The 22388-nt window shown below is 39.3% G+C and overlaps 1 protein-coding gene across 1 annotated transcript in view; it reads right to left on the minus strand.

Annotated features, from left to right (window-relative positions):
- Cdh13 (cadherin 13) overlaps positions 1 to 21188 on the minus strand; it is a 1135782-nt gene extending 1114594 nt beyond the window's left edge. Inside the window, exon 1 of the mRNA XM_074055575.1 lies at positions 21050 to 21188. The gene's annotated coding sequence lies outside the window, so the exon portion shown is untranslated. The remainder of the gene's footprint in view (positions 1 to 21049) is intronic.
- Between the last annotated feature and the right edge of the window lie 1200 nt (positions 21189 to 22388).

Below are 22388 nucleotides of genomic sequence, written 5' to 3' on the forward strand. Positions count from 1 at the left end.
CAAGGTCGATGCTCAGTAGACAATGCTCTTTCCACCAGGATGGCAGACATGATTCCTTCCTTTTGGAATGACAATAATTTTTCATACATTGTGTCTCAATTAATTGCTGTGTTTTTATTTAGCTGCTTTAGGAAAGGCTCCAGACTCAGAGAATGAACCTCACTGGGTCTTCACACTGACTCCTTTTGATTCTATAGAATGAACAACCAAACCAAATTTTTGCAACTTGGCCATATCATCCTTCCTTTATTCTCTCCCTTTGTGGCTGACATGGCTCTACTTCCAAAGCACCACTCCTCCATCTGCCAGGTCTGTTTTTCAGCCACTCTAGGCAAAGTCTTCTTCATACCTATGTAATTTTGTGCCTTCCCTGGTTTATCTAATAGCTGTGAGGTTTTGTGTTCCTACAGAAAATGTGATTGTTCCTCCCTCTGTCCAATCCCACTTGCCATCTAATGCCCCAGTTTAACACTGCAGAAATTATTCTAGCCTGGCACTTTCAGGGCATTGCATTTGTGCACAGTGCCACCCTGGACAGAGTCAGGGATGTTTTAGAAGTTGGCTGTGCATGCCTCAATAACATAAGGGGGAACAACAGGCAATGATGAGACAGAATGGTCCGAGTTCAGTGGCCCATGGGCCAGCATGGGGCAGTCAGCTATGACAAGTGACAAGTTATGCTGTGTGGTTCATGGAGGTTGATGTTTCAAGGTATTTTATAACCCAGATACAGACTAAAAAGAGGAAACACAACAGTAATTTCCTACAGATAGGTAAGTTGATGCTGAAGTTCTACCTGAACATCCACCTACCCATCTAAGCACCAAATTCACCCACTCCCACCTCTAACCCAGTGAGGAACTTATTCAACAGCTATCCCCACACATTTGAGAATGTATTTTCAATTCTTTCATACAGTTGATCAAAGTATGCTTTGGAAGACATTGTTCCTTCCACTTACCCAGCTTTTTACTCCACTCATCCATATTACCACAGTAGGACAGACTTCTCTTTATCTAAGCAAAAGCATCAGGTGGTTGCTTAGCTTCAGGATAATTAAAGCACTGTAATAATTCCTTCCCTCTCTTCCAGAAATGGTAACCAAATTCTATCCAATGGGATGTGAGGAGAAGCCTGCTGGGAACCCTATTGTTGTTGTTTTGGTTTTAGTTTTATTGCACAACACCTTTCACTCACATAAACAGTTTACTGAGTACATTGCTGAGTTCTCATCACCCAAACATGTTAGTATTTGACTATCTCCCTCTCTTCTCTCTGTCTTGGCCATGCAGCAAGATGGTTTGATGACAGCTCACTATGTAGAAATATAGAAAAGGCAATGGGAAAGAAAAGAATCCCAGAATTTTCAGCTGTGAGGCTTGAGAAAAGCCCTGTGTAGCACTGAGTTAAGGAGAGGGTGAGAGGAACAGAATCACCAGTCACAATTCCCATAGGCATTGCTACTTTAAAATGGCAGCCCAGTTACCAAATCTGTATGATGATTATCTACTGTATCTCACCCTCCATCTGATAAACAAATTAGAAATACAAATACAAAGTTTCCAGAGGACAAATTAAAAATACCATATGGGGGTCCTTGAATTGGGGGAAGTAGTTGACATAAGGACTAAACATTTGCAGTTTCCCTAGCTATAAAATGTCCATCTATAGTAAGGGCTGTGTGCCCAGTGATACCTAAGACACAAGAACCTAAAACTCTTAAATGAGCATCAGTCCATGAGTGAAAGAGTCTGATGAAAATACAGCCAGAAATCAGATAGCACACACAAAGGACACTTCCAGGCTCTCTAGTGCAGAAGTAGGTCAACCTCCAAGAAACAAAAAGGCCTGAACAAGTGGGATTCACTCCCTTGATGAATTTATTAGCTTCTAAAGGCTGACCCCTCGGTCTTATAGACAAAAAGCTGGTTTTCCAGCACAGCAAGATTAGTTCGTCTTCTCAGATGTGAAATCATATTACTGAACCTCATGAGACTTGTTATAAAAATGTGATGTCGATTTATTAACATGAAATGATAAATGACTGGCATAGGAACTTTAAAAAGTTCTCCAATTAGTCCACTCTCTTCCTAGATCCCAACTTACAAGGAAAGCCCAACCTATTTATCTAAAAGTTTAATAGAATCATAGGCACTGGATTTTTAGGGGCATCACACAAGAGAAACTGCTGCAACAAATGCACTCATCATGACAATGGCCTTGCTAATGGGCCAAAGTCGTCTGACTCTGTTCTGTCAACTCTCTCCTTGAGAGATGCTCTTGACAATGGACTACAGTCCTCTGAGTTGGCTAGCAATGTCTCCTTCCCCTGGACAGAGTCTGGATAGGTTCTGCCAAAAGCTACCTATAAGATCTCTTTTTTCTCAGCTTTCATTAGCAGATTAAAATTCTTTGACCACCATATTTTTTATTAGATAGGTTTAATCATTTGACCAGATTGCTGATGTATCTTGCAGCTTGGAAACCACCTACTCTTCCCCAGTTGTTAAGACCAATTATATCTTCATTTAAGGGCTGTGAAGCATAATCTTGTTCATCTGATCTGCAGACACTTCTCTAATTGCACACAAGAGCTACCAGGTATTTTCAATAAGCCCCACACTGGACAATGAGTTCCTCACTGGATCAGGAAAAAACCCCAAAAATCCTGTCCTCTGGAGCTAACATTCTAACACAAATATTCATAATATGTAAGAGGTGTGATAAAGCAAATAAAGCAGGAAAGGTGTGGATAGAGGTTTCTGAAGCTGGAATATGGAATTTTTTAATGTGACATTGGAAGTCTTCATTAAAAAAGTTAACATTTGGGCAAAGACTTAGGGAGGTTACAAGTCACGAGGACATCTAAGGAAAGAGCATGCCAGGGAAAGACAGTGTGGCTGGAGCAAGATGGGCTATAGGAAATGTGGGAGAAGAGGTCTGCAAGTTAACGGTGAGCTGGGATTGCAGGGCCCACCCCTGCTCCTTTACGAGACCAGACAGACAGGTAAAAGCATAAACATACCATTCAGAAAAATGTTCCCCCGTAGTCCATGTAAACTGGAGGGCATTCTGGTTTTTCAAATGCCACGTTAGGCAAACTTAAGGCACAAACTACCCCCACATTCATTCAACCCACACTGTTGAACACCCATCGTGTGTCAGCCCTTGGCCTGGGCCTTGATGATATGGTGGTGGAGAAGAGCTTACACTCAAATGCAGGAGAAGACCTCAGGCAAATAATCACCAAATCTCAAGTGAGATAAAGGCTCTGCCTCAAGAGCACACACCACACAATAAACCCCATTATACAGTTACTATTGGCTAATAAAAAATAAAAGCAGCATAGTTACAAGGCTTGGAGAAAAGAAGAGCCAACAAATGTGTAATGATGCAGTTTAGCCTGGGAGGTTGAGTCTCTTCAAATGGAAAATAGACATTTAAATGAAAATCCAAAGATAAGAAGAAGGAGGGAGAGAAGAAAGGAAGCTGGGACAGGGGCACTGTTCACAAAAGAAGGAAGTGTGGTGAGGAAAAGCTTGACACAGCCCCAAATGTAATGTACAAAGCAAGAGAGGTGAGCAAGAAGGGCCTTGGCTGACTGGGTGGGAGGAGGGGGAGTCAGTGGGAACCAGAGATGGAGGCAGCAGAAGACCTGTGGATTGGATTTATGTCGGGGTATTGGAATGCAGGTTTTGAATTGTCTGTTCACTCCTCCAGTGAATATTTGTGACGCTCCAGAGCGTCAATTCCTGCAGCACACACGTCAGTGAGGAAACAAAGGAGCCACAGCCTTGCAGGGTTGCACCCTTTTAAATTAATATAGGTCAGTTGTATGAAATTATCTACCACTTTTACCTATTAATATTGTCCACTGAGAAGGACTTATCTTTTCCATTTTACTGCTTATAAAACTAAGGTTCAGAGAGGCTTAAGGCATTTTCAGAAACAAGAAGACAGCATGTGATAGTTCTAGAACTGGTGGCTGATTATGTTTTCCAAACATGGCCATTGTGACACATCCCTCCCACATACCAGTTTTACTAAATGGATTTGACATTCTTCCTATCACCTGGTGAGGGCTTGTTTTCCTCTAGAACCTGTATGGTCCTGTGACTTGGATAAAAGAGATGGTATGTGATCCCAGTGAAGAAGGATTCTACTCTATCTCTTTCTTTTTTTGGTCTCCCAACCACTCTCCTTTTTATTGTTTAACTTTATTAGCATATATTAATTATACAAAATAATGGGTTTCATTGTGACATTTTATGCATGCATATAACATTCTTTGATCACTACCCTCTCTTTACTCCCCTTCCCCTTTCTGCTGGTCCCCTTCCTCATTTCCCCTTTTACTTTCATTTCTTAAAAAAAAAAATCTAGATTCCACATATGAGAGAAAACATGTGATATTTACCTTCTTAAGTCTGACTTACTTTGCTTAACATAATGATCTCTCATTCTATCTACTCTTCAGAAAATGACAGGATCCCATTCTTCTTTATGGCTAAATAACATTCCATTGTGTGCATATGTAAGTGTATGTGTATCACATTTTCTTCATCCACTCATGCATCGATAGGCTGATTCTATATTGTGAAGAGTGTCACAATAAATGTGTGCATGCAGACATCTCTCTATTGTATGCTGACTTTGATTCCTTCAGGCACATAACTAAGAGTAGTATGACTGATATGGTAGGTCAAAGAAAACAATGGCCAGCATGAAGAGACAGCCCACAAAATGGGAGAAAATCTTTGTCAGCTATTCATCCGACAGGGGATTAATATTCAGAATATGTACTGAACTCAAACATTCATATATAAATAACAACAATAATACAATAAAAAAAATGGGCAAATAAGCTGAGCAAATGGTAATCAAAGTGAGAAGTACAAGTGGCCATAAATACATGAAAAAGTACTCATCTTTAGCCATCAGGGAAATGCAAGTGAAAATTACATTGAGACTCCACCTCGTCCTAGTCAGAATGGCTACCATCAAGGAAACTAACAACATTAAATGCTGGCAAGAATTCAGGGAAGAAGAACCCTTACATGCTCTTGGTGGGAATGTAAATTAGTCCAGACACTATGGAAATCAGTATGGAAGTTTCACCTTCTTCTTCTGAGACCTTTGCTTTGGGAACTCGGCTACCATATGGAAAGGAAACCACATTTGGTCATGCAGAATGACTACCTGTGTAGGTGCCCCAGCTGAGACCTTCAGCAAACAGCTGGGATTAATCCCCAGACATTGAGCTGCCAAGAGAGGTGAGCAAGAAGGGCCTTGGCTGACTGGGTGGGAACCAGAGATGGAGGCAGCAGATTTTAAGCCTTCTCTGATAAGACTGCAGACATCATGGAGCAGAGAAGGCCTTCCTGCTGAGCCTCTTCTAAATTCCTGTTCTACGAGATCTATGAGCATAATAAACCAGTGTTGTGTTTACATCACCTACTCTGCAGTGGTTTGGTGCATAGCCATAGTAAGCCAAAACAAGATCTAGAGATTCCAAAATGGAGGCTACAGGGAGGAAGCAGAAAGCTGCCTCCTAAAGTAAAATCTTGGAGAGACACTGGAGATACACCTTACAGGAAAAACCACCGAGAAGAGGCAAAACTTTGACTCCTCCACACCTCCAGCCTGCGCACAGCATCTCCACTTCACATTAAACGGAGAAACCAGGAGGGCCCCCATGCCACCACCAGACTCCAGCACCCAGACCACTTGGGAAGACACAGACCACAAGGTGAGCTAAGCGGTACTGTGGTACTCAAACAGACAACCCTGGGCCAGATCAGCATAGCCCCCTGGACAGACCGACCCCCACCTAGGGAAAAAAGGAAAAAAAACTGATTAATAAGCAATAAAAACAAAAAAGACACATAGCAAAGAGGGCAGGGCCCCCTGAGCGCTGAAGAGGGAGTGAGGGGAAATCCCTCTCAACAAGTTGGCTGGAGAAAGCAGGAGCGGGCGGCACACACCCAGCAACCAGGAGCAGGAAAGCTTGTAACAGTGGTGGTGGGAGGAAAACTCCACAGGAGAGGGGGGAAGACCCACTTCCCATGTGAACTGTAAATAAACATGCTGGCTGGAGAAAGCAGGTGCAGTGTCACCTCCCCCAGTGTGCTTGGAAAAGGGAAAGCTTGTAGCAGTGGCAGCCGACCCAGGAGAACTCTAAGTAAACAGCCTGCAGGGCCAGGTGAGAGCTAAGCTCACTCCTGAGATCTGCATAAACAACACCTCCAGCAACAGCAGGCTGACAGCAGCAGGCAGGCAAGCCACAGCCGCAGATACCATTCTCAGAACTGTCTCCAGACTCTTTTTTTTTTCTTTCTTCCTTTGATGAAACAACAACAGAACTACACTTTCATGCTGAAAAACTTACTGAAACTGTATTGCATTTGAACTTGGGACACTTTGTGGTGTTTTTTTTTTTTTGTTTTGTGTTGTTTTGTTTGGTTTGGTTTGGTTTTTTTCCCCTTTGATGAGACGACAGAACTACTTCTGAAACACCATCTCCAGGATTGGAGGCTGAGGGACTAACACCACAATTATTAAGACTGAAACTTTCTTGCATTTCAACTTGGAGATTTTTTTTTCATTTATTTTTTTTTCAATCCTCTCTCTGTCTCTCTAATGCCTGTTCAGCTTACTGTCGATTAGTACACTATGTCCCCCTGTTTATATCTTTGAAACTTTTTTGTTTCTTTGTTTTGTTTTTTCCTACTTGTTTGTTTTTCCCTTTTTCTTTAACTTCTTTGCTTTCCATCTCCTCTCACCTTCCATTCTAAATATCACCATTGTTATTATTACAAGCTAGAAAATACTTAATTGCACACAGTACAGGGACAACAACACCAAGGGCAATGACAGGAAGACAGAAAAAACAGCAAAAAATAAGTACAGGAACCAGAGGGAAATGAAGAAAATGGATACTCAGATCCAGACTCAAACAAAATAAAGATAAACTATGCCAAAGAACCCAATGAAGCCCACAAGACCAATCTGAAAGAAGAAATCCTACAGGTACTCAATGAGAATTTTATAGAGATGATACTGGATATGGTCAACCAAAATGTGCAAGAGACACTCAAGAAATTCCAAGACAACAAAAATAGAGAATTTGAAAAAGCACAAGAAGAAATAAAAGAAGCCATAGAAGCACTGTATAAACACAAAAGTGAAACAAAGAAAACAATTAATAAAGAGATAAAAGAACTCAGGACACAAATAGAAAACAATAAAGAGGAAATGACTCAGGATATGGAAAATCTCAGAAAAAAGAATGAAACAGAAATGCAAAACAAAACGGAAGGCCAATCCAGCAGAATAGAACAAACAGAAGACAGAATCTCAGAACTCGAAGATGAAATGGTAATTAAAGGAAAAACCGAAGAACTATTAGTTAAACAACTCAAGACCTGTGAAAAGAAAATGCAAGAACTCACCGACTCCATCAAAAGACCAAACTTGAGAATCATGGGCATTGAAGAAGAGGAAGAGGTGCAAGTGAAGGGAATGCGTAACATATTCAACAAAATAATAACAGAAAATATCCCAAATCCAGAGAAATCTATACCCATACAGATGCAAGAGTGCTCCAGAACACCAAACACACCAGACCAAAACAGAACTACCCCACGACATATCATCATTAAAGCAACAAGCACAGAGACTCAAGAAAGAATATTGAAGGCTGTAAGAGAGAAAAAACAAATAACATACAAAGGTAAACCCATCAAAATCACAGTAGACTTCTCAACAGAAACATTAAAAGCAAGAAGAGCATGGGGTGAGATCTTCCGGGCACTGAATGAAAATAACTTCAACCCCAGGATACTCTACCCAGCAAAACTATCATTCAAAACAGATGGAGCAATAAACGTCTTCCATGATAAGCAGAAACTAAAACAATATGTGACCACAAAGCCACCACTACAAAAGATTCTGCAAGGGATTCTGCACACAGAAAGTGAAACCCAACATAACCATGAAAGGACAGGAAGCACCAAACCACAGGAAAAGAAAAAGCAAGAAAGTAGAGAGTAACCTCAACTTAGGTACACACAATCAAACCTTCAAACAACTAAGACAACTAAATGACAGGAATCACCACATACCTATCAGTACTAACACTCAATGTTAACGGACTTAATTCACCCATCAAAAGGCACCATTTGACGAAATGGATTAAAAAGGAAGCTCCAACAATTTGTTGCTTACAGGAGACCCATCTCACCAACAGAAATAAGCATATGCTTAGGATGAAAGGCTGGAAGAAGATTTACCAAGCCAATGGCCCCCAAAACAGGCAGGAGTAGCAATACTTATCTCTGACAAAGTAGACTTCAAACCTACATTGATCAAACGAGAAAAAGAAGGACATTCCATACTAATAAAAGGGGAAATAGACCAAAAGGAAATAACAATTATCAACCTATATGCACCCAATGTCAACGCACCCAATTTCATCAAACATACCCTGAAGGACCTAAAAGCATATATTAACTCCAACACAGTGGTTGTGGGAGACTTTAACACCCCATTATCATCATTAGATAGGTCATCCAAACAAAATATCAATAAAGAAATCCTAGATCTAAAATATACCATAGATCAAATGGACCTAGTTGATGTCTACAGAACATTTCATCCAACCTCTACACAATATACATTCTTCTCAGCAGCCCATGGAACCTTCTCCAAAATAGATCATATCCTAGGGCACAAAGCAAGTCTCAGCAAATATAAGAAAATAGAAATTATACCATGCATACTATCTGATCACAATGCAGTAAAAGTAGAACTCAACAACAAAAATAAAGACAAAAAACATGCAAGCAGTTGGAAACTGAATAACTCATTGCTTAATGAACAATGGGTCATTGATGAAATAAAAGAGGAAATTAAAAAGTTCCTGGAAGTCAATGAAAATGAAAACACAACCTACCAGAACCTATGGGACATAGCAAAAGCAGTCCTGAGAGGAAAGTTTATAGCTATGAGTGCTTATATTAAAAAGACTGAAAGATCCCAAATCATTGACCTAATGATACATCTCAAACTCCGAGAAAAACAAGAAGCAAATCCCAAAACAAATAGAAGGAGAGAAATAATAAAAATAAGAGCTGAAATCAATGAAATAGAAACCAAAAAAATCATACAAAGAATTAATGAAAAAAAAGTTGGTTCATTGAAAAAAAAAAAACCAAGATCTACAGACCGCTGGCAAACCTGACTAACATGAGGAGAGAAAAAACCCAAATTAGTAGAATCAGGAATGCAAAAGAGGAGATAACAACAAACACCATTGCAGACCAGGAAATCATCAGAGACTACTTCGAGGACCTATATTCAAATAAATTCGAAAATCTTAAAGAAATAGAAAGGTTTTTAGATACATATGATCATCCAAAACTGAACCAAGAGGATATTAATAAACTGAATAGATTTATAACACAAAATGAAATTGAAGCAGCAATCAAGAGTCTCCCCAAAAAGAAAAGTCCAGGACCTGATGGATTCTCTGCTGAATTCTCTCAGACCTTTAAAGAAGAACTGACATCAACCCTTCTTAAACTATTCCATGAAATAGAAAGGGAAGGAAAACTGCTTAACACATTTTATGAAGCCAGTATTACACTTATCCCAAAACCAGGCAAAGATACCTCCAAAAAGGAGAACTATAGGCCAATCTCCTTAATGAACATTGATGCAAAAATCCTCAACAAAATAATGGCAAACCGAATTCAATAACACATCAAAAAGATTATTCACCATGACCAAGTAGGCTTCATCCCAGGGATGCAGGGGTGGTTCAACATACAAAAAATCAATAAATGTAATAAACCACATTAACAGAAGCAAAGACAAAAACCACTTGATCATCTCAATAGATGCAGAAAAAGCCTTTGATAAGATCCAACACCATTTCATGATAAAAGCTCTAAGAAAACTAGGAATAGAAGGAAAGTTCCTCAACATTATAAAAGCTATATATGACAAATCTAAAGCCAGCATTATACTTAACGGAGAAAAACTGAAACCATTCCCTCTAAAATCAGGAACCAGACAAGGATGCCCACTATCTCCACTCCTATTCAACATAGTACTGGAATTCCTAGCCAGAGCAATTAGGCAAGAGGAAGGAATAAAAGGAATACAAATAGGTAAAGAAACTGTCAAAATATCCCTATTTGCAAAGGACATGATCCTATACCTTAAAGACCCAAAAAACTCTACTCAGAAGCTTCTAGACATCATCAATAGCTACAGCAAGGTATCAATATATAAAATCAACATAGAAAAATCATTAGCATTTCTATACACTAATAATGAACAAACTGAAAAAGAATGTATGAAAACAATTCCACTTACAATAGCCTCAAAAAAAATCAAATACCTAAGTGTAAACCTAACAAAAGATGTGAAAGACCTCTACAAGGAAAACTATAAACTTCTGAAGAAAGAGATTGAGGAAGACTATAGAAAGTGGAGAGATCTCCCATACTCATGGATTGGTAGAATCAACATAGTAAAAATGTCTATACTCCCCAAAGTAATCTACATGTTTAATGCAATTCCCATCAAAATTCCAATGACATTCATTAAAGAGATTGAAAAATCTACTGTGAAATTTATATGGAAACACAGGAAGCCATGAATAGCCAAGGCAATACTCAGTCAAAAGAACAATGCAGGAGGTATCACAATACCTGACCTCAAACTATATTACAAAGCAATAACAATAAAAGCAGCATGGTACTGGCACAAAAACAGACATGAAGATCAGTGGAACAGAATAGAGGACCCAGTTATGAAGCCACACAACTATAACCAACTTGTCTTTGACAAAGGAGCTAAAAATAGACGATGGAGAAATAGCAGCCTCTTCAACAAAAACTGCTGGGAAAACTGGTTAGCAGTCTGCAAAAAACTGAAACTAGATCCATGTATATCACCCTATACCAAGATTAACTCAAAATGGATCAAGGATCTTAATATCAGACCCCAAACTCTAAAGTTGGTACAGGAAAGAGTAGGAAATACTCTGGAGTTAGTAGGTATAGGTAAGAACTTTCTCAACGAAACCCCAGCAGCACAGCAACTAAGAGATAGCATAGATAAATGGGACCTCTTAAAACTAAAAAGCTTCTGTTCATCAAAAGAAATGGTCTCTAAACTGAAGAGAACACCCACAGAGTGGGAGAAAATATTTGCCCACAGAGTGGGAGAAAATATTTGCCAGCTATATATCAAAGGACTGATAACCAGAATATATAGAGAACTTAAAAATCTAAATTCTCCTAAAATTAATGAACCAATAAAGAAATGGGCAAGTGAACTAAACAGAACTTTCTCAAAAGAAGAAATTCAAATGGCCAAGAAACACATGAAAAAGTGCTCACCATCTATAGCAATAAAGGAAATGCAAATTAAACCACACTAAGATTCCACCTCACCCCTGTTAGAATAGCCATCATTAGGAACACCACCAACAACAGGTGTTGGCAAGGATGCAGGGAAAAAGGAATCCTCTTACACTGCTGGTGGGAATGTAAACTAGTACAACCACTCTGGAAAAAAATTTGAAGGCTACTTAAAAAGCTAAACATTGATCTACTGTTTGATCCAGCAATACCACTCTTGGGGATATACCCAAAGACTGTGACAGAGGTTACTCCAGAGTCACCTGCACATCCATGTTTATTGCGGCACTATTCACAATAGCCAAGTTATGGAAACCCAAGATGCCCCACTACTGACGAATGGATCAATAAAATGTGGTATTTATACACAATGGATGGAATTGGAGAACATCATTCTGAGTGAGGTAGCCTGGCCCAAAAGACCAAAAATCGTATGTTCTCCCTCATATGCGGACATTAGATCAAGGGCAAACACAACAAGGGGATTTGACTTTGATCACGTGATAAAAGCAAGAGCACACAAGGGAGGGGTAAGGATAGGTAAGACACCTAAAAAACTAGATAGCATTTGTTGTCCTCAACGCAGAGAAACTAAAGCAGATACTTTAAAGCAACTATGGCCAATAGGAGAAGGGGACCAGGAACTAGAGAAAAGGTTAAATCAAGAAGAATTAACCTAGAAGGTAACGCACATGCACAGGAAATTAATGAGTCAACTCCCTGTTTGGCTATCCTTATCTCAACCAGCAAAAATCCTTGGTCCTTCCTGTTATTGCTTATATTCTCTCTTCAACAAAATTAGAGATAAGGGCAAAATAGTTTCTGCCGGGTAGCGAGGGGGTAGGGGGGGAGAGGGAGGGGGCTGGGTGACAATGGAGGGTGTAAAGGAAGGGAGGAGAATTGACCTAAACATTGTATGAACATATGAATGAAAAAAAAAAAACAAGATCTAAGTCCTTGTTTCCTAATTTCTCCTCTAGAGCTCTGAGGCATAGAAAAGAAAGGCAGGATGGTGTACCAGTCAGAAGCAAGCACTCAAGACCTAGCTCCACCTCTTGAATGACACAGGGGAATTTATTTAATGCTTCCTAGCCCTCATTTCCATATTTATAAAATGGTAACAGTACTGAACTGTTACGAGGTAAAATCAGCTGACACATGTCTAGGGCTTTGCACATTGGCACACAGGAAATGGTCTAAAAAGTTGACTGGAGGCATGGTTCAAGTGGTAGAGCACCTGCCTGGCAAGCACAAAGGCCTGAGTTCAAACCCCCAGTACTGCCAAAAAAAAAAAAAACCAATGGGCTGTTGTTATTATATCTGTTATACTCCTTCAACAATAAGACTTTACACAAACTTGTGTATGACTAACCTCACTGAGCACAACCTAGTTATTCCCATTGCCTAAAACCCTTTAGGAATTCCGTGTGTGTGCATGTGTGTGTGTATACATATATGTGGGTATGATTTTCTTGAGGACTACTTTTTGTGGCATATTTGAAAACATATGTATAAATGGTTATTGCATAAATACACACTATTTTGACCAAACTTACATTCCACTTCTGAAAATAAAGCTCATTATTTTATTGATCATCCATCTTACTGACCAGTCTACTTCAAAAAATAATACCTAGTGTTATAAGGGAACAAAAAAACTAGTCAGCAAGGAATTTTATTGACACTTAACTGCACTAAAATCAGGAAATTCTATTAATCAAAAGACACACTAGGAGACTAGAAAGGCAACCACACTTCAGCTGAACATTTTCACAATATACATAATAGAAAAAGAACTTATTCTATACTTAAAGTAGTATAATAAGAAAAAGGCAGACAACCTAATACAGAAATGGGCAATAGGCTTGAGCAAACCTTTTATGAAAGAAGATATTCACGCAGCCCTTAAACACATGAGCATGTGCTCAATCCCATTGTTAGGAAAGATACACAAATACAACTACAATGAAAGGTCAGTACACACAGACCAGCAAAACTGAAATTCAAAAGAATGAAAAGACCAAGTGTTGTGAAGTTACAAAGAATGGAGAAAAGCCCTGACAGCAGAATGCTGGCCAGGTTATTCTGTGGAACATAATATCCTATTGCACCTGACTGTGAGACCTCTCCAAAATCACATCTGAACACAGAAAAAATGACAACACTTTTCAAGTCACAAAAAAATGACCAAACACTCCAAATCTCAGCTGTTATGGGTTAAATTATACCCCTTGAGTATGTTGAAGCCATAATCCCCAATACCTGTTCATCTGACCTTCTTCAGAAAACAGGCCTTTGCAGACATAACCAAGTTAAAATGAAGTCAATCAATCCAGTATGATTGAAGTCCCTGCAAGAAACAGTTCCTAGAGAAACACACATCTCCACATCAAGATACACCAAGGACTGCCAGCTGTGGCCAGAATCAAGGAGAGAGGAATGAACAAATTCACCCTCAGTGTCTACAAAAAGGAACCAACCCTGTTAACACCTTGATTTCTGACTTTCAGCCTCCAGAACTGTGAGAAAATAAATTTTTGTAGTTTTAAGCCACCCACTTGTGGTATTTTGTCAAAACAGCCCTGTTATAAGCCAATATCTTGGCTTAGATGAGTAAATGCTGCTTCGCTACAAGTTCCAGTTTAGCCTCACCCCTTTCTTTCTACTTTCTGGGTTAAGACAATTTAGAAAGTCAGTCATGGAATTATCCAATCACAGGTAAAGCCTGGCTACTTTGAACCCTCCTCTGAAACACCTGACAGAAACCTAAACCCTATAATAATTCTTTCTAACACCTTTTTCCTGAGACACCCCACAATACTCATGGTGTGCAATTCTCCTTTGTTGCAATGAATCAATGAACCTAATTTGTTCAATTATAGGTATATTCCTGGTGGCCTTTCACTGTAGAGAACTGACACCATGAATTAATATAAGAGCTTTGGAAACCATTTGGCAATACTTACCAAAGCTGAAAACACGAATGCCTAAGTGACTAGACAATTCTACTCCTGATTGCAAACCCAGGATGGATGGATGCATCTGTGCACCAATAAACACATACAAAAATGTTTATGATGGCATTTTTCATAGTAGGAAGAAATCACCAATAATTCAAATGTCCATCAACAGTAGAATGAAACAGTAAATTATGATATATCATTATAATGAAATTTTATACAGCAATGAAAAGGGAAAAAAAATCACTGCTACATTAAACTCTATAGCTGAAATGATGTTGAGTTTTTAAGCCAGACATGAAAAATACACTGTATGGTTCTGTTAACTCAGACTCAAAACCAGGCAGAATTGATTCATGAAATAGAAGTCAAAATAGTAGTTACCTAGAGGGAAAGGTTGTGAAGGCTTATTTCTTGATCTGAGTGGTGGTTAAAGCACTCGATCTGTGATAGTTCATATAGCTGTATACTTAGAAAAAATTCGATTGTCAAGATGTATTTTAACTTTAATTTACAAGGTTGGTTTCAAAATTACTTATTCACACTTTGAGTAGTATTTTTATAATGAGATAACTGAATTATTATACCATGCATTCACTTAACAGACTTTATTAAGCACCTTCCTAAGCACCAGAGAAATATAAGATCTAACATGCAATATAACATCCACCCTTCATGGAGCATTTCCTTACAGTCAAGTGAGGGTACAATGAGAAGATTAATGCACAGGAGACAAAGCAGAGAAGAAATAAAGGAAAACCAAAGAAAATGAGAAAAAAAATCGTAGAAAACCATGGGAGCAAGCTCAGCATCTGTGAGTTCATGTATATTGCATGTGAAAGGAAATATTAAAATGATATATTGGACTATCATGAACAGATATGCTGAAACATATTGCACTGATAACTAATAAATTTCAATGTGCTTCATAAAATGTTGATGTGGTTATATGTAACACATTCTCATTGTGAAATTTATTGCTAAATAATTCAATAGTTTAAAACTGTGTGCCTACATCACGATTCTTGAAAATTGCAAAAAAAAAAATTTCATGCATTAAAAAAAATTTTTCTATGGACAACTGTTTCCTTCTTGGTTTGTGTGGGATGGATCATGGAAGGTATTTATCGTCCAGGCTTCAGTTTCAACCACATCACTCATTTACTTAGAGATCTCACCATCTGCTCTTCTCCCTTCAGCAATGCACTGGAGCCCAGCGGCCCCTGACTGACATTACAACTCCACACAACTATGTGGGAAGCTAGGTAAGGGATTAGGAAAGAACCCTCATCCCAGAACTTTCGCTCAACCTTCAAGAGCTCATACTCAGGAGACCAAGGGTCTGGTGTTAAACTTCAACTCAGCTACCTATTCTGTAGTCTCAGTTAACTCCTGAATCTGTTCTACAGATTCCTCAATTTAAAAGTGGAGATAATAAAAATAGCACTTTCCTTATAGGGTTATGTAATTAAATGAGAAAAAGTTTAAAAAGTATAGCATAGTCCTTGGGTTCATTCTTTCTTTCAGCACTACCCTCTGCTAGCTGAAATTGCACTCCTCTCATTTCCAAGACTAATCATGCCATCTGGAAAAAAGTAAATTCTTCTGTTCAACACTGCAACAGAAGCGTCAACGTTCAGAGGCAGATCACAGAATCTTAATTCACAAATATCCAGCAAAAGATTCTTTAGTGGCTCTAAAAACTTCAAAACTTGGGGGAAAGGCTGGGGTTGAGGAACTCAGTGATGTCATAAAGATACCATCTACTTCTCTCTCTCTCTTTCTCTCTCTCTTTTTATGTGTACGTCAGCCTCATTTCCTGCATGCTTTCTTCATATTATGTCAAAGATGACCATCACCACCTCCAGGTGTATTAGTTTCCAATACTGGAGGAAAGAGAGTGCCTCTTTTTTAACAGTTCTATCAAAAGTCCAAGAAGTGATTCTCATTGGACCATCTTAGGTCACATGCCTATACTTGAACCAATCCTGTGTGAGGTGGATGGGATTGAATGATTCTTGGAGCTGACATGATAGATTCAAATCCACCTGTTACATGCATAAAGACTCTAACATTTTCTGCCCCGTTCCTCCCAGCTATTCCTGTAATGGGAAACATTCAAGGAAGAATTCAGACTGATTAAGTGGAACCACAGAACACAGGATGATGGAGCTGCAGTCATCATGTATAACCCTCTCATCTTACAGATAAGAAAGCTGAGCCTCAGAAACAGGAAGGGACTCGCAAGAGCCCATCCAGGAAACTAGTGACAGAGGCAAAAGAAAACTCCAATTTTGGAGTACCCACTCCCATGTATCATTTTCTCAGTTTTTATGTTTCCTGTATTTAAGTGTAAGTGTATTTAAGGTCTTGCCTGCATTATCTCTTTTAGAAGAATCTATCTTTATATGAGCAAAAACTATAGGTGAGGTTCAGCTGCCACATACAGTTGAATAATTCTTGTAAAGTCACCACAAGAGTTGAAGAACATCCCTTATAGAAGCCCAATGCACAGGCCTCCATGCTGAGCATAAGGTCCACCAAGTGTCCACCAAGGACTGTGACAAGGAGAGAGGAGACTTCAATGAAGTCAGTTTATTATCATTTCCTAAAAGAGGAGAAAGATGGAGATAGATGATCTGTCTTCATGAGAATGGGAAGGGGGTGTTGAACTTTTCATTCTCTCCCAGGCCTGGCCAGAGGCATCATTAAGGACCCCTGAAACAGAAAGGGACTTTAATTTCCTACCCAGCTATGCTTAGTCTGAGATGGACTTTAGGCAACCTGGGAGTCAAAACTTACTCAGGTTTAACTTAGATGAATTCAATTATGTACACTCATGAGAAAGAGGGGCAAAAAAAATTAAGCAGTATGGATGATTCTGCAGTTTTTCACTAAATGAGTGCCTATTCCAGCTTCACTGTCAGAGGGGAGGTATAAATCTGCAGGCAACACCTTCATCTGGTGTTCAACCATGACAGCACAATTGGATTCAATGCTGGTAGGAAAACTAGCTGGGTTGGACTTATTAGAAATATGATGGTGTGTCTCCAAGGGAATTCAGAAGTGACTCTAGCTACACACAATACTCACCCTAAGTGCTGACTTTGGATGCTCCATATATGTTGTATCCCACTGTGTAGAACACACAGCACAGAGGAACTGTCACCAGCAGCATAACTAGCTGATAAAAACAATAGCTAGCACTTGCATAGCACTGTTCTAAGCAGCTTAGCTCTATTAACTCATTTAATCTGCAGAACAACTCTCAGAAGTCAGATGTTTGTATAATCCTCAGTTTACAGATGAAAATAAGACTTGTCTAGAGTCACTCGGTTAATAAGTGGCAGAAACCACAGGATTCAGTTAAGAATGTGCGTGTTTTCCCCACTTCAGATTAACCTCCATTTTTAAGCTCATGACAATAGCTGTGTCTTTGCATGATGTTGTCTTAGTGTAGTTTTTGTGGGTCAGGATTAAAGGCAAACTTGCCATGCAAAGACGATGTCCTTCCTACATAATTTTTCCCCAAGATATCAACTCTTTGAGAGATGTTATGATGGATAATCCTGGACGGGGAGAAGTGAAAGTTTCTTGAGTTTGTACAAGCAATATGAACTGAAGGGATGCTATGGGTGAATATTTGTGTCCCTACAAAATTACTGTGTTGAAATGCTAACTCCCAATGTGATGGTATCAGGAAGTATTGCCTGTGGGAGGTGATGAGGTCGATGAGGTCAAGAGGGTGGAGTTTCCATGAGTAAGATTGGTGTCTCTGTAAGAAGACATGAGAGAGCTTGCCCTTCCTCTCTCTTCTCTCCACATGTTAGGAAACACAAAGACAGCAGTGAACAAACCAGGAAGCAGACCCTTACAGATACCTGATTTGTCAACAATTTGATGGTGGACTTCCTAGGCTTCAAAACCGTAAAAAAATAAATGCTTGCTGTTTAAGACACATCATCAATAGCATTCTGTTGTAGAAGCTACAATGACAAAGATGGGGAAGGTGGATATTTATCCAACAACATGACAATGATGAAGTCCTTTAAGGTTCCTACAAACAAAAAGACTGGCCTGTGAAGATAGTGGTTGTCAGTGGCTGTGTGGTACCTGAACAGTTAGCACTTTAGCCATGAGAACCATAGCGCCTGCCTTGCTTAAGTTTGGCTCTGAAGCCTCAGCATTTCCTATTCAAGTGAACATCGGGGCTGGGATAATGAGCCTTTAACTGTTTCATCTAGGTTGGAGACAAGTTGACTCCTCTGCAAATGCTGGGCTGCAATCATCAGGAGCCTGCCTGGCCACATGGAGTCAGATGGACAGTAAAAGAAGTTCTGCAAAGGACAGAGATTGAATTTCCTGCTATGTCAGATTCAACTTGATTTAGATAACTAAAAGAATGTTACCTTTCTTGGCCCTTGGTGTTGTGGAATAAAATGCATCACTGCTCCATAGATAAGGAGTAAATTCCTGAGGGAGGGGAGTAGACTTGACCTTGATAAGAAAGCAGTACACTGAAGGTCTTGGGGAGATGAGGGGGATGTTGCAACAAATTAGGCCTCCACATAGATAACATTCCTGAACAAGGCAAGATAAAGGAACAAAGGCACATCCTTGGCTGACTAGAGAAAGGAGAATAAAGAAGAGACCGCTGTGGGTGGCCTCCAGAGAGGGTGATGGGCAGCGGGGAGGGGAATCATATAATCAGAGTGCTGCTGTAAAAAACTGCTTTCTTGGTGTGGCCTTTTCTCTTCATATTGGTACACTGATAGAAAGACAGGACTGAGTACAGTTGAGGAGTTTGGTTTCATGACCCCATTCTGCACCAAAGTGGCCTTTTCACTTGGGAATAACTACAGGTGGCAAGACCTGTGACATCCTGAGGCAGGCTAGAAGTAGGGAAAGTTTAGGACTTATATGTAGGTTACCCAGGGATGTGCCAGACCACCCTCATCTGGCCAGAACCACCCCTGCCCCTCCCCACTCCTGATTATTGGATGGAAATCTCCTGGTTCTGCCCTTCTCCGGGGTTACTGTAGGTTTAAAAGTGCCTAACAAGAAAAGCTCTCTCTTTGCCAGAAGACTCCACCTGGGCCACACCATGCTCCCTTTATATTTCTCTTCCTTAAATTTTAGCAAACCCCATTTACTCCCACCTGTTCTGCTTGGATTCTTCCAGGCCAGAGGGCCAGAACCAAGGTCTTCTGGAAATACCTTTTGCCATTAACAATATAAGTGTTGTCAAAATATGTGTCATTCATGCTGGGGTAGGAGGGCAATAGAAGTATGGGTAGAGAGGCCCAGTGAGACAGAATACAAGGAATATGGAGGAAAATATTAGTGGCATTTTCCAGCTGCTGGAATGAAAAAAAAAAAAACACCTATGATTCACAGGGCATTGTTGAGTACTACAATGGGTCTTTCATCATTTTTAGGAAAGAGTTAACCCTAGATTAAATGCTTCCCTGGTCCCACCTAAGCAAGTTTAAACTCAAGACCCATGAGGATTAAACTGTTCCCCCAAAATTTAACTATGTTCCAGAAAAATTCTCAAGCATATTTATAGGAATATAAAAAAACTGTTCACCTGGAATTCTTTTTAAATTATTTTTTTTAAATATCTTGTAAAAACAAAGGTGAAACAAAGACTTCCACACACAAAATCTGAAAGAATTTATGACCAGCAGACCTGCAATACTAGAAATATAAAGAAGGGACTTGGAGCAGAGGAAAAATTATTCCAGATAGAAGCCTGGCTTGAGAGAAAGGAAGGAAGGAAGTTAGAAGTTGCAACTGCCTGAGAATATACAGTGATTTTTTTTTATTATTATTAATTTTCTTAAACTTTATGAAAGATAACAACTATACATATGTACATATATGTAAAATTATAAATTTAAGAGCCACAAGCCTACTAAAATAACATGACAAAGAGTTATAGCTAATAAACCAACAAAGGAGAAAAAACAGAATCATAAAAAATGCTCAACTGAAAGGAGGCAGGAAAAAAAAAAAGAGGAAAATGAATTTAAAAAACAAAAGAATAAACAACAAATACCATGATATAGCTTTCCATCAAGAGTGCAAAACAATTTAGTATTTATGCACCTAAGCACAAAGCCCCAAAAAACATAAAATCCCAAAGTGATAGTGCCAATGGTGCTGGTGCAGTCTGTGATCAGAAGACCTCTTTGTATCTCACCAGGAAGAATCCACGGCAGGACATGTGGGTGTAAATGGAGTTAATTAGGAACTCCATTAGAGTTCTCCATTGAATAAATGGAGTCGTGTTAGAAAGGAAAATACAAAGGGGAGCATAGTGGGGCCCAGGGGGAATCTGTGTGCCTGCTCTTCAGGTGCTTTTAAAACCTACAGTAACCTACAGGAAGGGGAGAGCCAGGTGATCCCCATCCAATAATCAGTGAGTTGGGAGGGGCATGGGTGTTTCCTGAGCCAAGCATGGTTAATCTAAGATGTAACATTTTTCTATGAGTCCTGAACTTTCCCTAATTTTAGCCTACCTCAATAGAATTTTTAAAAAGTAGAAAAATTGTCATTTTGTCAAAGATTTCAACACTTCTCTCTCAGTAACTGGCAGAATATGTAGATACAAAATTAGTAAGAGAATAGAAGACTTAAAAAAATACTACCAACCTGATGTTAGGTCCCAGTCCATGAGCTGGTGCAAAGGATGTGAAGAACTTCACAGAAAAGCGAGAGTTGAAACAGAAGCAAAGTTTTACTCACTTTCCAAGGGAGGAAAGGGGCCTGTACTAAGAAGAATCAGCCCCGAATGAGGCTAGTGCTGGGGTTTATAAGCATTTGAAGGAAGCATGTAGAAGCAGTACACTGCTGTGGCCTTGGGTTTGTTTGTTTGTTTGTGGTTTAGCTAGGTTATTCCTGGAAGCAGCTGGGGTGGTCAGTTTCTCAATGTTTTGTCAAGATAATTGTTTGTTAGCTTGTACAATCTTTCTGTGACATTGTACGGTCATAATATGTTATCAAAAAGATGCAAGTGGGGTTTCACTTGAATTCAGAAAAACTGCTTCTGCAAACCAAAAGTTAGACAAGATGGAGTCCTTTACAAAATGGAATAGGTTAGGCCAATTTGAGTTGGGGCCTTACAGGTAACATCACTAAATATTCTAAATATAGTCAAAAAATATTAAGGGAATATTACAACCAATTCTATGCTGGTAAATTTGACAGCTTAGATGAAATGAACAAGTAACACAAAAGACCTAAATTACCTCAATAGCTCTAAATCAATTAAATTGAATTTATTTTTCAAAACTGCCACAAAGAAAACTCCAAACTCAGATGACTTCACTGGAACCACTGTCAAATATTGAAGGGAATAATACTACCAAATTCTAGACACATCTCCCAGGGAACTGAAGAATTTGAATAGTCCTCATGCTGTAAAGACTATTACTCTGAGGAGGGAGGGAGGGAGGGTGAGAGAGAGAGAGGAGAGAGAAAAGAAGGAAGAGGAAGAAGAAGAAGAAAGAGAGAGGGAGAGAATGAATCCAAACCTTTAAAAAAAATTGAGCAAAACTGAACCAATTAGTGTGTAAATAGCTCATGACCATCAGAAGCTTATCCAAGGAATAGTCCTTTAGTTTAACATCTCAAAAACCAGTCAAAGTTACCCAGGATATCAGTCAACAAAAATCCAACATTTGGGGGAAGGGGGTGAATTCAAGTATGACATAGCTGATATATTGTCAGAACTTTTGTAAATGCCACAATATACCCCCCACCAGCCCAACAATTAAAAAAGAAAAAAAAAAACCCAACATTCAGTTTTCTGATTAAAGTAACAACAACAAAAAACTACTGTTCAGCCAGGCACCAGTGGCTCACACCTATAATCCTAGCTACTCAGGAGGCAGAGATCAGGAGGAAAGTGATTTGAAGCCAGCCCAGGCAAACAGTTTGTAAGACCCTATCTTGAAAAAGGGCTGGTGGAGTGGCTCAAGTGGTAGAGTAC

Source organism: Castor canadensis, chromosome 15 (genome assembly GCF_047511655.1).
Source record: "Castor canadensis chromosome 15, mCasCan1.hap1v2, whole genome shotgun sequence".
NCBI lineage: Eukaryota > Metazoa > Chordata > Mammalia > Rodentia > Castoridae > Castor > Castor canadensis.